General features: G+C 39.4%; 1 protein-coding gene across 2 annotated transcripts in view; it reads right to left on the bottom strand.

Annotated features, from left to right (window-relative positions):
• The window catches only part of LOC139688376 (insulin-like growth factor-binding protein complex acid labile subunit), a 72,883-nt gene extending 68,036 nt beyond the window's left edge, over nucleotides 1-4,847 (bottom strand). The window contains exon 1 of one of the 2 annotated variants that reach the window (XM_071585915.1): nucleotides 3,709-4,847. The gene's annotated coding sequence lies outside the window, so the exon portion shown is untranslated. Of the gene's footprint in view, nucleotides 1-3,282; nucleotides 3,645-3,708 lie in introns of those variants that run through there. The other variant, XM_071585916.1, reaches the window with a different exon arrangement.
• Nucleotides 4,848-14,523: the final 9,676 nt, after the last annotated feature.

Below are 14,523 nucleotides of genomic sequence, written 5' to 3'. Positions count from 1 at the left end.
ATAGCCAATATAGATTTTTTGTGAAGCTCTATACCAATATTGCGGTTAACTAGGTGACCATCAACAGGAGTGAGAGTTAGATGGTGGGAAAGGCAGCAGCAACGAATTACTGCCCATAGTCAAGGGGTCAAGTAATATGCAATTAAATGACGTTTCAGCCTCAAAATTGCATCACAAAGTAGACATTTCTATCCACTTCTAAGAATCTGGTATAACTTTGTAATCAATAGATTTTGAAAAGTATTTTGTAAAGAAGGTGAGTCTATTTACGTAGGGACTACGTAACCTACTAGAAATTTCGAATAAATGTGGTGAAATGATTTAGATGGAGAAATATTTAGTTGATTCGAACTCGATTTACTATTATTTATTAATTATGAAATAAGTATTGGACGAAAAAATAGTTGTCAATTGTTTCAAAGTCTGCTGCATTTTGGGTGTTGCGTAACAATTACTCCAAACTATTGTGTTCATTTGAATCAAATTAATTTAATCAAGTTTTTCCATAAAGGTGAAGTTGGTTGTGAGCCCATAACTAGAAAGAATGGTCGGAGGATGGTTATTTCAGCCCCCTCCATGAACGGTGACGCACAACGCGGATAGCAAACCGCAGCCCTTGAAACGACCACTAAAATGGTTTTATTGCCACACCGGGAAGAGCGTTTAATTTGTACTTTTGTTACATGGTGTGGGGATCGGTGATTTGACTTGATGCGGGAATTCGAGGGGAGGACCGTAAGTGGGAGGCTTGCTGCGGAGTGTGCAGCTCATCAGGACCGATGTTCGTTTTGGATTATCCATGTGCGGTGAAATAGCAAACGGTAATTAAGCGGTGGATACCAAAGGGAGTGGGAGGGAAAAGAGCGAGGAGATGGAGCATGAGGCGCATTAGCCCTCTAATATAGGTGGGGTTTACGTGCAGGTCTAGTGGTCCCATACCATTTGTTAAGGGTCAGAAAGACGGATTCCGACTTAGCACCCGCTCGCGTCCTCATGCTCCCGTTCCTCCAATTTTCCTATCTCACTTCTCCTTTCTCCTATCTATCGTCTCCTCGCTCGTTATCGTCGATTCGTTCTCCGGTAAAAAGCTGCCGTATTGCATTCCACCACATTCCCGTATTTCATTCTACCACATTCGCTCATGTAGCGTGGCATCACGTACTAGAAACGAAATAATTTAGTTTCACTCATTCTCACAATTTTTCTCTCTTTGATGAAATTTGTCACCATTTTTTTTCTTTAGAATCAATTCTTGGATTTCACCTCGATTTTAATTCATTTCCCGTTTCTAACATTTAGGGATGTTGACCACGATTTCGCTTTAATTATAATGACTTGTCTCTACTCTGCAGGGCTAGTTGAATCACTTACGTTAGCTGAATAACTTCAGGATTCAAATACATAACTCGATTTGGAAATAGAAAATAGACTAAGTGATTATTTTTATGTTTGGAAACATTCTCTGGCTTCGTTTTTAGAGCTTACGCGCCATTCTACGAACGGCAACACAAAGCGAAAAATAATTCAAATCACTTTATACAGAATTCAGTTTTGAGGTGCTGCGTATATTAGCATCACCAAAATTGCATTATGGAGATCAATTAATGCCAATTGATTCCATAATTACGAGGGTGAAATATATTTAAAAATCCAATGGAACGATCTTAGTACACATTACTATTACACATTCTATTACTTAAATGATATCGCAGTTTTATGTTTTGTTAAGATCAACGTAGTATTACTTTTACCGCCATTGTAAAGTTTTTCACGGAAATAAATCAGCTACATCTTAATGTAACAACCAATAGCGTTCATAATTAGCTATGAATTTCTTGAGAGACGGTATTACCAAATTAATTCCATTCTTGGGTCAAAAAAGCTTACGTCATCTAGCCTTATCATATGCTATATATAATTTCAGTTTTTGGGTTAAATACTCGTAATTATTTCAATTTCGGTTGTCCTTCGTAAGACCATTTATATAATTGTCGTTTTCTTATTTTGCCGTTGAAATCAATCGTCTACGAGTGTTGTCTGTCTAAAAGATTTTTATTAATAATTATTTAGCCCAGCGACATTGCAATTTTTTTCTCGCAAAACATAAGGGAAACGTAATTATTAAGATAACAGGTAATTATAAGGCTAATTATATCAACCTATTATTATTCCTCCTTAAGTGCAATTATATTTTTGATACGAATATTATCTGTAAAATGTCGTCATAATGAGTTTTTTCTTTGTGTAGGATAGAATGAGTGCCATGCGAGACATTTGGTATTGCTCCAATTCATGGCCCCCTTAGTGTGTCAAACCTACAGGGATATCGTCTCGTAACATCTTAAAGACCCCCAGATGGAATTTTCTGCTAGGATTTTTGAACGCTCTTTTGGTAGTAAAAAGCAAGCTAGAAAACTCAGAGCCATGTCATCATTAATATCGGAATTGCATGCAATTTCGACAATTGATATAAAACTAATTTGCATTGCATAAAACAAGATCTTTAATTCAAGCCATTGAAAAACCATATCATATTACGACTATTGGCTCTTCCAATGTAAGAGACACGCCTTATAAAAAATAAACAGGTTTTCATGAACAGTAGAAAATTTTATATCGTTTGCTTAACCGCATGGTTTATTAGTTAAATTTTATACCAAATTGTCCACTCTTCGAGAGCAGTGTAATCTACAAAGGGCTGTAAAATGATTTTTTACTTTAAAAAATATATCCTCGGGCAGTTAAAATCGGGTGAATGAGACATCTATTGACATGGATGATAATATCTTTCACATTCTATTTTGATTCACGTCCTATACACGATGCACATGAAAAAGAGTGAGTGGAACCCGGAAAATACGAAGCTTCACAAAAATTCTTCTTTGTGCCAATCAATTGAAAATAGAACGCAAGCGAAAAATATTTTGCGAGTCAGAAGCTTTGAAATGCACGAAGGGCTGTTACTGGCCATTTTCCATGGAAATTCTGCATCAGGAACCATGAGATTGTGTCAACTTCTTCGCTTTTTCAAAGTTGAACCTTATACTATTGTTCACTCTATGACACCAAATTCTCGTTAAATAAACTATCGGTTCAATCTTGTGATATTTTTTACGCAGATACTAAACTGTGGTTTTTTTAAGTGAACGTTCGCGAAATCCATCGCTAGAAACGCGCGTCCGCCGTTTCTGGTGGTGCCAAAATAGTCGACCCTGAGCAAACCCGATATGACACAAGGACATAAAAATGAACGCAAAACGGCCCCGAAGGATGCCAACTTACCGAATTCTCAGTGTGAGATGATCCCCTTATCCTTCTGCTAACAGGTGTTCCAATCCAAATTTATGATTTACCCAGTGTCTGTCCGGTCCTTACACATAGTATCTTAACCTTCACCGATGCCCAAATACCTACCGTCCTGTCTCAAGTACTCGTACATATAGTTACACTCTAAGATTATTCCTAACACGGAAATATCAAGATGGACGGGGAAATCCAGTCCCTTCCTTCCCACTTATTTGTTATTTCCTCTCTTTGGTCTCACAGAATCACGGTAACACGGTGCTGGCACGTGAACGGTGGGCCGCTAGCGACTTTTCCTCGAATCCTCGCGCGTCTCCTCTCTCTGTCGCCTTTCCGCTCGTCCCCACTCCTTCACTCTCCGCCTCCTCCTTTTTCCCTCTCCCTGACCCTCCCCCTCCACCTCACCTGTTGCGTTTGTTTTCTTTCGTCGTCGGGCGCGTCTCCACCGTCTTCGAACACGGCTGCCCTCCGATTCCTCCGGCGTCGGACGATGACTTCGCCTTCCGTGGTCAGCAGCGCGGGGATCTTCGTTGTTTTCCCTTAATATCCGCTCGTATCCTCCGCGACGTACGGCCGAGTGGACTCACCGCAGAACTCCGGCTCCCGCTCAACACACTCCCCGAGGAACTCCTTCGATGTTTGCACTCTCTTCCACCGATTTGGAACGGCGGCAGCGGTCGAGTTCTAAGAAAAGCATTCCCCCCCAATGACTACTACATGGGCGCGTGCGTATTTATGGCACTTGGAGAGGTCGTCGACGGACCCAAGTTGGTGCGGAGGCGGTCAGAAGAATTGAGATAAGAGGCAACGCTAGTTTCTCGACCGTCGGAGCAGAGTAGCCGAAAGTGATATGAGGTAGCCTTCTGAGACAGCGATGAACTCAACGGGAGAAAGGTAAACACGATCGGGCGGGCGGTGTTGTCCAGAGGGGGAGGTCAACGATTTCCAAAAGAGTGACGCTTTATCACCCGATTCGGTATCACTCCAGGCACAACTCACGCGAACGCGCGTGCTTTGTGGAGCACTTCCTTAGTGTTTCCTATTGTATAGATAGAGACGAGGGATTATAAGCACAACGTTCTCGTCGTCTCGCATGGGCGTCGACAAGGGGTGTTAAACCCAGATCCGGGGCACAAACACGGCTATAAGCCGCCCCGCTTCCTTGGGACACACCTTGAAGTTCCCCCGCGTCTTTGAGAATAGGAAGAGGAGGGAGTTATTTCGCAGAGCCGTCACCCCGTCCTCAACTGTCGGTAGACTGATGTTCTCTCCTCCGCCTCGCCTTCTTCCTCTTCTCGCCCTCCACTCACAAAAACACAAGCACGGGCGGTGGCGGCGGAGGTGGTATTTTTAAAACGATTTCTGTACACGAGCCAGCGCTCATTCCCACGCGTCAGTCCTTAAAACAAGAAGAGAGGGGAGGTCCGGAGGGCGGGCTTTCTTCTGCTCGTGCTTTGGTATATGCTCCCGTTTATCTTGGGGTTGAGAAGGAGAAGGTACTCTCTTCTCCGCACCGTCACAAGGCGCCTCCCGTTGTGTTCTCTCTTATTCCTCCTCTTTCCGCGACGGCAAACGGACTACCTTCTCTCCCCCTCCACCCCCCAAACCCTCCTCTCCCTCCCCCCTCCTTCCTCTCGGAAACCGTGCACTCGTCGAGCACGTGAACAGCAGAGCTCTCCTCCTCTTTGCACACTTTTTTCCCTGCTCTCTCACGCCTGGCCGCTCGCCGTTCCGTGAGTGGGGCGATCAAAAGCTCGCGTTCAACGGCGCGGATCTCACCCACCGGATGGCCGGCCCAGCCGACCGGCGTCCGGGCAAGGCGACTGGAATCAAGAGCTTTGTTTTGGTTTGAAGGATGCGTGTTAGTGTCGTGCTGCGTTGCCTGAAAGGGGGGAGGGTTCATTTTCGGTAGGTCTCATTTACATCAGGGTCTATCGCAGGGTTATGTTATTGCCTACCGTCCGATATTAATTGAGGTCGATGCCGAAATAAGCGCCATTCGAAATTTACGAAAATGGTTTTAATCGTTGGGCGTTTTTTGTATATTGGGAACTTGAATTTTCGATCAGTGAAACTTAAGCTACTTAAATCTTTTGTTCTACTATGGATTCGAATTTTTTGAGAATTGCTTTGAAACAACCGCAAAACGGTTCATTTCCTCCAATTTTTAACTAGAATTGTCTTTGATCAGGGGAATTGAACTGTAAGAATGAATGTTTTTGCCCTGCAAAAACTTTTTTGATAGGGTATAAGAAAGGAGAATATTAAATAGTAAGTCAGAATATATTTCTCCGTTGGTAAACTTAAGAAAAGTATTCATCGATTTTCCAGGAAAAAAATGTTGTGTCCGCAACAGCATCATTTTCGTTCACCCAACTTTTTAATTAATTTTTGGTCACTTTTTATGAAAATATGTCATTCATTATCGATGGCAGCACCTATGGTTTCTACAGATCTTTTTAAACCGTAGAAAACTCGCGATGAATAATGAAAATCATTCGGGAATGAAGCCTGTAGAGGTGTTTAATTTTTTACTAATTTTAATATTGTTTAGGATTTATTGACTCAAGATGATAGCTAGAATATCACCTTATGTAGGATGTAAAACTAGGAACTTCCTAAAATTGTTGGAAAAGAGATGTGGACGATTCTTCCTCCGTTCTATATGATGGATCAGCCAATTATCGGTATGCCATGTAAGAACGACCCAGGAAAAATATCTTCTTTGAGGGAGTACTTTCTGATGCGTCGTCATTATTCTACTTAAGTGCTACTGAGCGCTTTCCAGGCGATGAAGAGTCGGAATAATTTCATCATCAAATAATAATACCCCTTTTGGGACCCTAATGCAGGTGGAGGCACTAAGTAGGGCTAAGTAAGATAACGCAGAAAACTCCCACTTACTCCAGGATTCAAACTGGACTCTTGGGGTGGGTGGCCAGCACACAATATCCCAATCCCCTTTCAAGTTGCTCTTGTTATCACATTCTAATATGGAAAAGGAGCTCTAATGTAGGACCTACGAGGAATAATCCTGCTCATCAAAACCTAAGTTATTATCCCAGGAGGATATAGGCTCCACCTTTTCATCTACCAGATGTCTCTCGTCCTACATGTTCCAACATATTTTTCCATATTTTCCTTAATACCAAAATTCTTAATCCATCGTTTCGCGAAACGATCCTTCAAAGGCCATTTTCTCCGATCAGTGGCCGGATCAATGCCAAGCTAAATTATGTTGTTGTATGATTTTGTTATTTTCCTCCTTTTTTATGAAACAAGTCATTGTCTTTCACATTAAATCCCGCTTTATTAAGCAAATGTTTCATTCATTCATTTTTTTGTCCTTCTATGAAGCTCTTCTTTATTTTGAGATTTTGGGCGATCTTGAATCTTTTAGAAAAATCTAAGTAAAGTGTTACTAAAGAACGAAGATATTCGATATGATTTAGGGTATTTTATACCACGAAAATGGTGCGGCTATTCTCTCCTTAACTATAAACTTTCCATAGTAACGTTTCCAGAACGCATGCGGGGAATGGTACGTTGCTTGTTAGGGAACTCTTTAATGCATGCTTGAGTTAAATGATTGAGATAAGATTTGTGAGCTGAGTGAAAAAGTAAACAGAGAAACTGAATTCCTTTTCAGATGTGTGTTTAAAAATTTTACGCTCGGTGAATGAGATAAGGAAGGAGAGTGCGGGTAGAGGAGGAGGTGGGGGTGACTCCTTCTTTCCCGTCTCAGTTGCGGACGATTCCCGAGACAGGCGACCTTGCATGACATTGGTGCTTGCGGACACCAGTGTCGCCGCGGGGCGCCTTCATGCGCCATAGCTTCGCTCCAAGCTCCCCGAGCCCACACTTCTTCGATGCGTTGAACATTTCCGCTCCTGCTCCTCGTTTGGAACCAGTACCCTCAACTTGGAAAATTGCGCAAATTGAATTTCCTAGCAAGCAAATAATAGCGATATTAGTGGAATTAGAATTTTAATGTGCCCGTTAAAAATTTCCTGCAGCGGAAGTGGAAGTTTTCCTTCATCTACGAAACATTCATGTATCGTCTGTAAAACGTTGCAGATGATCTGCTTAGCATGATGATCAAAGTTTCATTGGGCAGGTTTGAATGGTTTACGAATCTGTAGGCTTCAGCTAGTCTTAGGGTTGACCTAAATATGGAATCTCAGTTAAGTTGGCCTGCAATAAAATTAATGGTATCTGGCGTAACTTGGCGGAATGTCTGCAAAATGGTGGGAAAATGTCTTATGCACTTTCATTCTTTGATATCACAAATAAAATACCGAACATCATGTTAGGCAGCGAATATTTCAATTGGATCGGCAGTTAACTCTAAAAGAAAATTCGAAAACGGGTATTTCTGGTCTAAAAATACCGTGAGTTGTCGTAAATTTGAAATTACTGATCGAGCGTCCACCCTCAATATTGGCCTGAAAAGTCATTGGAACCTTTTAATGAATGTTGGCACTCTTTCTTAATATGCGTATTTGTACGTAATTTTGGATTATCCGCAAATATATTGGTAAAAAATATGACTACCCAGAAATCAATAAAATTTTTGAACGCATCGAAATATCTCCCGCTATTTGGTCCTATTGGCGTCATGCCGAGCTGCATTCCGTTATGGTAATAGTTGCCTCCAAAAATCTATATTTTCAGTTCGCAATCATTGGCAATGAAGCTTTGGTATTATCAATAGCTTTAAGTGCTACTAAATCCAGCAGAAACTTTGAAACAGTTTTATGGCACACCTTTTTCCTTGTACCAATTGTAATGCATGTTTTCGGTCATGAATTTCCTTTAGGTGTCTTGTTACTCTTTCGAAGAGAAATCATTTAGAATTTGAGGTTAGGTGGCCGGATTACAAATTACTCAGTAATAAGTAGTGACCGTTAAATGTAATTGAGCGTACATGCCAACTATAGAAGACATCACCAGATCACTCTTCCCTCGCAAAACAAAATGCTATCAGAAAATATTAATGTACAGTATAAATGTAAGGACACTAATCTCAAGTGCTCGTTCGAATAAGATAAACAAGCCGTATAAATAAAACTTTTGAAGGATAAAACACCATGGTATAATAAATGTGAGTGGAGCATTTGAGGATACTAGTAGGTATGCGGCCCACGATGGCTCGTGGAGCTATTGAGTAGACCAGAGATTTCCAACATTCTGTCGTGAAAAACAGTAAAATGCCTCTCAGGAAAGCATAATCCTCTTCACTGGTCTTTCATATTATTTAGACTTGTTAGATGCATCTGTTCACCCAATTCGACTCAAGAATAGTTATATCTATTCTCTTTACCATCTCCGACATTCTTAATGGGGCCACCAAGATTCAAAATGTCCCCAAAGACATTACTGCTCTTCAGTATTTTCCTTGTCTGCTTCTGTAGAGTTTTCCTGTGGTTAAATGATATCTTTTTCTAGGCTATTTTTCGAATTATTTCCTCCATATAACTTCTTCTTCATTGATTCTTTTTCCAATACAAAATTTTCTGTTTCCTTGTTTTTCTCCAATTAAATATTTTTGTTTTCTGCTATAATTCTCAATTCATTATCTCTGGTTGCTAATTTTCCTATATCCTATTAACAAAAAAGTGTTTATATGAATTTTCTCCCTTTGCAATAAATCATTTTTGTCGGCAAAGCATAACATGCTAATAGTTTTCGTTGATGTAAATCCTAAAATTCCAATCCTAAGATTTAAATAGAATGTTTTTGATGCCAACATTAAAGATAAAGAAAGAGCATTCATGTTATTGAATCTTGAGGTGTTTCCCATGCATATAATTCTCATTAATTAATGATAACTTCAACGGGTTCGAGTTTTTAGTGTTACCCTGTCTTTTAGCTACGATTAGTGGGTCGGCCATCATTATCAGACTCCCCAAGAAAGGGAATACTTTTTTGAGCCAACATTATGTAAAGATTTTTCAATATCAGAAAAAAATATGTGCCTGACATTCTCTTTGGAGCTGTGTTGGTATTTCATGAGTCATTACCATTTTATTTTTTTGTTGGTACCAATAAATAGTCTGACGTAAACAATATTATAAGCATATCATATTCTTTAAATGGATGATGTAACTACCTTCGATGCATATAGTATTCTCCGCTTTTAATTTCTTTCTCTAGTCTTTCAGGTGTTTTCTCAAGTGTTGAAAATCATCTCAGATTGAACATCACTGATTTGGTTATTTGTACGCAAATATCCTCCACTGATTGTTTGATACCATCCCACAAAGGAGAAAAAATCAGTTTGTGAGTACTATATGACAATAAGTTGGATTTCACAAGCGTGAAGGCACTAAGGATTATTGACAGTTGAATTCGGAAAATGGATACTCTGAGAAGATCAGTTTGGGTATAGAAAGTTATCGTGATGCAATAGAAATAATGAGGATACTATTTGAATGAAACAAAAATTACTAGCTGTTTATATTTTTAGCCTTAATGGTTTTTGAGAAGGTGTTAGAAGGAGTAAACTGGGTACAATTAATGAACGTTTTGCATACGTTAGGAGTAAACTGGAAGAATGGACGAATCCTTCCAAAGCGATGTATGTGTCGGACTAAAGAAGTACGGATTGTTATTAGAGAGTCGGGGAGGATAGTGCTGGGCAGGAGAGTAAGACAGGGGTAATCTTTATCACCCGTACTTGTCAACTTATCGCAGGAGGAGATTGTAACAGAGGCATGAGAATGGCTGATGGTAGGAAAGTAGATGGGGAACTCATAAAATCAGATTTGCGGATGATCAAGAGTTAGTAATCCAGTTAGGCAGAGTGCTGCAATCATTCCTCCGTGCATTACGGAGTCGAGGTGATAGCTCTGAAATGAGCATTAATATTAAGGGATCAATCGTCCTCAAGAAATAGGAAATCTAAGATAAACATTGAAGTTTGTCCATAGGGATCATAAACTAGAGCAGAACAGTTCAATTTTTAAGGAATATTTTCAAGTAGGAAGATCTGACTTGCGGGGAAATCAGGAGAAGAATTACGTTAAATAAGAATTCACAAAGAGGCATAATCTGATGGCGGGAAGAATAACCGAAGACGTAAAGAAAAGACTAGTGAAAACTTTAATATTGAGCGTAGTTTTTTTCGGATCGGAAACTTGGTTGCTGAGGCAAAAGGATAAGCAAGGATTGGAGGCATTGGAGATGATGGTGCGTATGTACGTAGGAGGATAGGAAAAATAAAATTGACAGAAAGAAAAACAAATATTGAAGCTGTTGACATGGTAGAAGGATAGAGACGACTGTGGGGACAAATTAAAAGAAGATAGGCCAAGTAGATGTGGGAGACACATAGGGAAAGTCGGATGCTGAAGCCATTTATAGATGAGAGGATGCTGAAAAAGAGAATGAAGAAAAGGATGAGCAATTTGAATGTAATTCAGAGGGCATCAAAACTTTTTGTTTTTCAGAGTTAACAAAAAATGAGTCGTTGTAGAATATAGCATGGAGTGTAAGGATGTTTTATTCAGGTGCTAGAAATACAATAGTTTGCAATACCAGGGTCCATCATCAGTTTACTAGAAACCGGTAGACCCTGCTAACAGCTTTCCTTAATACAAACCTTTGGATTGGTCTCCTTTAAGGCCTCGTTGTACGAGCCAAGTTTTTGTACAACATTTCGTTCGAGAAATCTCCCAAGCTATCTCCTCTGCCTTTATTTTCTGGCGTCGTTTCAAATTATAAAATTCGGAGGGAATTGTATACGACGATTTGGAAGGCTTTTTGTGTCTATTCTTATCTTTTTGGTGACAAGACAGCATCCCTTCTACTTGAGGATCTGAACTTCCGTGATATCTTAATTTGAGGTCCCATTTTTGTAGTATGCCTTCCATTGCCACTTCACTGCAATTTCTCTCAGCGGTGCTCATTTATCATTTGGCGTCGCGCGTTACTACTCGCTTCTGATTTGTAGTTACGTATAATTTTAACAAAAAACGATTTCACACAATTCTCACGATTCTAATAATTATTTTGTACAATTCCTCGCGCACTTCTTTTAATGTGAGTCGTATTGAAACTTGGCCCATCAATGACGGCCTTAATTTTCTTCACCATGTATTTTCCTCTTCAAGTATAATTTTTAAAGTAATTTTCTATTGAATTATCATAAAATTTGTATGGCTACAATTAATTTAAAATCTCATCGCAAAGAGTCTGCTTTGGATTCCATTAGACATTGCTTGTGCACACATAGGCTAACCTTCTCTATTTCTGCTATTTAATTGAATTACTAAGACCATAAAATAATTTATCTGGCACTTGTTAGTGGTACATAAGCTGTGTATGTTTGTGGCTTAAAGCAGCGAAAACAACAAAAATAGGAATACAGTATCTACCAATCGGCGTTACTCATTCTGCTCTGGAATTATATTCGATTATCATCATCAAATGATACATGCTGGAATTTTATTGTGTATGGCAACGCATATTATTATTGATAATATACCGGTTAAGGTACGTCTTCAATGGGCACAAGCTACCAAATAATTCTCTTGCCCCTCCAAACAAAATATAACCCAACGCCATACTCTACAATAAGCCTCACTTTAACTCGGTATACTTCCTCCCTTCATTCTGTCCAACCTACTCCTGCCCCTTCCTCGCTTGCCTAACATTCTCCCCTCTATCACAGTTTTCATCTGCATCAATATAATGCCTCGTTAGCTGCTGCAGGGGCCTGTGGCGGAGGGTGTTAGGTCACCACCCGTAAAAGAGGATAAACACTTGCAAAACCAACAAATTTATGCCAATTATTGCCATGCTAATGAAATTTTCAACTTTTCAATTCCAATGAATATGTCTTGCGTCCATTTTTTCTGTCTCCCCATAAGTTCTCCCAAATATCCCCTCTCTTCGCCCACCATTCCTAGCACTTCCTCATTAATTCTCATTTCTGTCCACTTCACCTTCTCTATCATTATCCACACCCACATTTCAAGAGCCGCCACTCTGCGTCTATCATCCGTCTTTAGTGACCATGTTTCCGCGCCGTACATAATTACGCTCCAGATCAAAGTTTAAACAAGCCTTTCTTTACATCTTTACTTGATGTCCATGTCATCAATTTCTTCCTTGTGAAAGATTCTTGGCCTAACGCCATTCTTCTCCTAATACTACTTCGACCATTTTGGTCCGAAATACTTCCGAGATACGTTAACTGACCCAAATACTTTGATTTTTACTCTCCTATTTTAAAGTTTAACTTAGCCTTTCTCTTTCTTGAAAACCTCAAAACCTTTGTTTTATTCTCATCAATATCCATCGTATCGAATTTCCGTACCTTGATGTGTAAAAAACTACCCTACCCTGCTGTGTGGATTTTTCATGCCGTTGGGCTTAGTATTAGGTGAGCTCTAACCTCCCTTACCTGTCAAAATAATGTGTGCTGATAGTTGAGTATTTTTTGTTCCTCATCAAAAATTAAACATTTCTGAAAAATTTAACTTAGAGATACAACACACTTATGAAGTTTCCTTGCCTTCCTATTGCACCTCCACTCTATATGCTAATTTATGAATAATCCATTGAAACACCATCTAAAGTTACAGACAATCGCAGAATGAATGCTTAATGTTACTGACGTTCCCGTCTGTGACGTCTATTTTCTAAAAGTTTTGATCTTCCGACGGTTTTTCGTGACACAATGATAAATTGAGTGGCAAAAATATTTGTTTTTCGTTAGGTGGCAAAATTGAAAGATTGCGACGAATGGTTTCGCCTCCTCAGCTGGAATCGTCTTTGGAACGTGTGTTTGTTGCCTATTGTAAAGTACACAGTTATCGGAAAAACATACGTATCTACCAAAACGTTTTCTGCATTAACAGATAACAGTTTTAACCCTGAGTGCTAACAATCCTGGTGGACTGGATATAGTTTTTAGATATCGATCGGGCTATTTGTTTTGTGCCAGCAGCTTGAAAATTAAAACCACGCCGTGGAACCTTTCCAAAAACGCTCTGCGTGCTGCTCTCAGGCTTTCATGGGCTGCACAGTCTGAAAAATTAAATCATAATGATCGATGACCTCAGTTGTTTCGAAGTGCATATTTGATTCATGAACATAAATGTACATAATGAAATAAGGACAATTTGCACTTTTCCACAGTTTATTTAACGTACGACGCGTTTCAACTCACAGAGTCATCATCAGGTACAAGACCTGATGACTCTGTGAGTTGAAACGCGTCGTACGTTAAATAAACTGTGGAAAAGTGCAAATTGTCCTTATTTCATTATGATGAACTTCCACGACCTCAAGCCTGAATCTGTTGAACTTATAAATGTACATCGTTCATTGTGTGCAGAATGTTTTCTTAAAGGCTGATTTTCACACCAAGTCGTGGAGAAGATTCCAAAGTTATGTGTATATTGATCGTTATACAGCCTAGAAAGAATATGTTTTTACTTTATGATAATAGTAATAAACCTCGTGCCCAATTGATTTTTTAATAGTATTAGAGACTTAAAGACTTCAAACTGATGAAATATAAAGCGCTAAAAGTTCTGTCGGTCGTAAAATACATTTGTGAAAGGGCAGTCGGATAGAAATTTTTTATTAGCAGTTCACCGCGTTAATTTAGGCGTTAATGCACATTGTAAAATAAGGTGTAAGCGTTTTTAAATGTCTTTTTTAGCTTTTAAAACTTCTCAATACTAAACACGTTATTTTCGCACTTGCTTCTTCAACAAGTACTATCTTTCCCTCTTAATCGCGTTCAAAAGGTATACGTGCTTCAACTTTAATCTTATCTAACCGCCAAAGGTTATGGAAAGTGGTTTCATTTTACTGATTCTGAATTCCTTTTGATATGACAATAATGACCCTACTCTTAAATAGTATATTTGATTGAACTAAACTATTTTGAAACAACAGTTCTCAAATGGTATCAATATCTGCCAGTGCAGCTTGCTAATGTATGCTACGATAGAGTTTAACTAGTTTCTTAGTATTTAGCAACCTATACTCTACATTAGTTTTGGAATTTGAGATTTAGAGGTTATTTATCTCAAATATAAACGGAGAGCAAATTAAGATTAGTTCACTATGTGAGAAAGCGTATGTATAGAGATCCCTGGCTTTGATACTCGTAATTCGGGGGCTGATTCCATGCTGCAAGGCAATTGCGAGCAGTCGCTGCCGCCGATGATGAGTCAATACTCGTCAATCGTACTCTGAATA

Source organism: Hetaerina americana, unplaced genomic scaffold (assembly GCF_022747635.1).
Source record: "Hetaerina americana unplaced genomic scaffold, ioHetAmer1.1.p SCAF_2, whole genome shotgun sequence".
Taxonomy (NCBI): Eukaryota; Metazoa; Arthropoda; class Insecta; order Odonata; family Calopterygidae; genus Hetaerina; species Hetaerina americana.
This window is presented reverse-complemented; position numbering and strand designations above follow the sequence as displayed.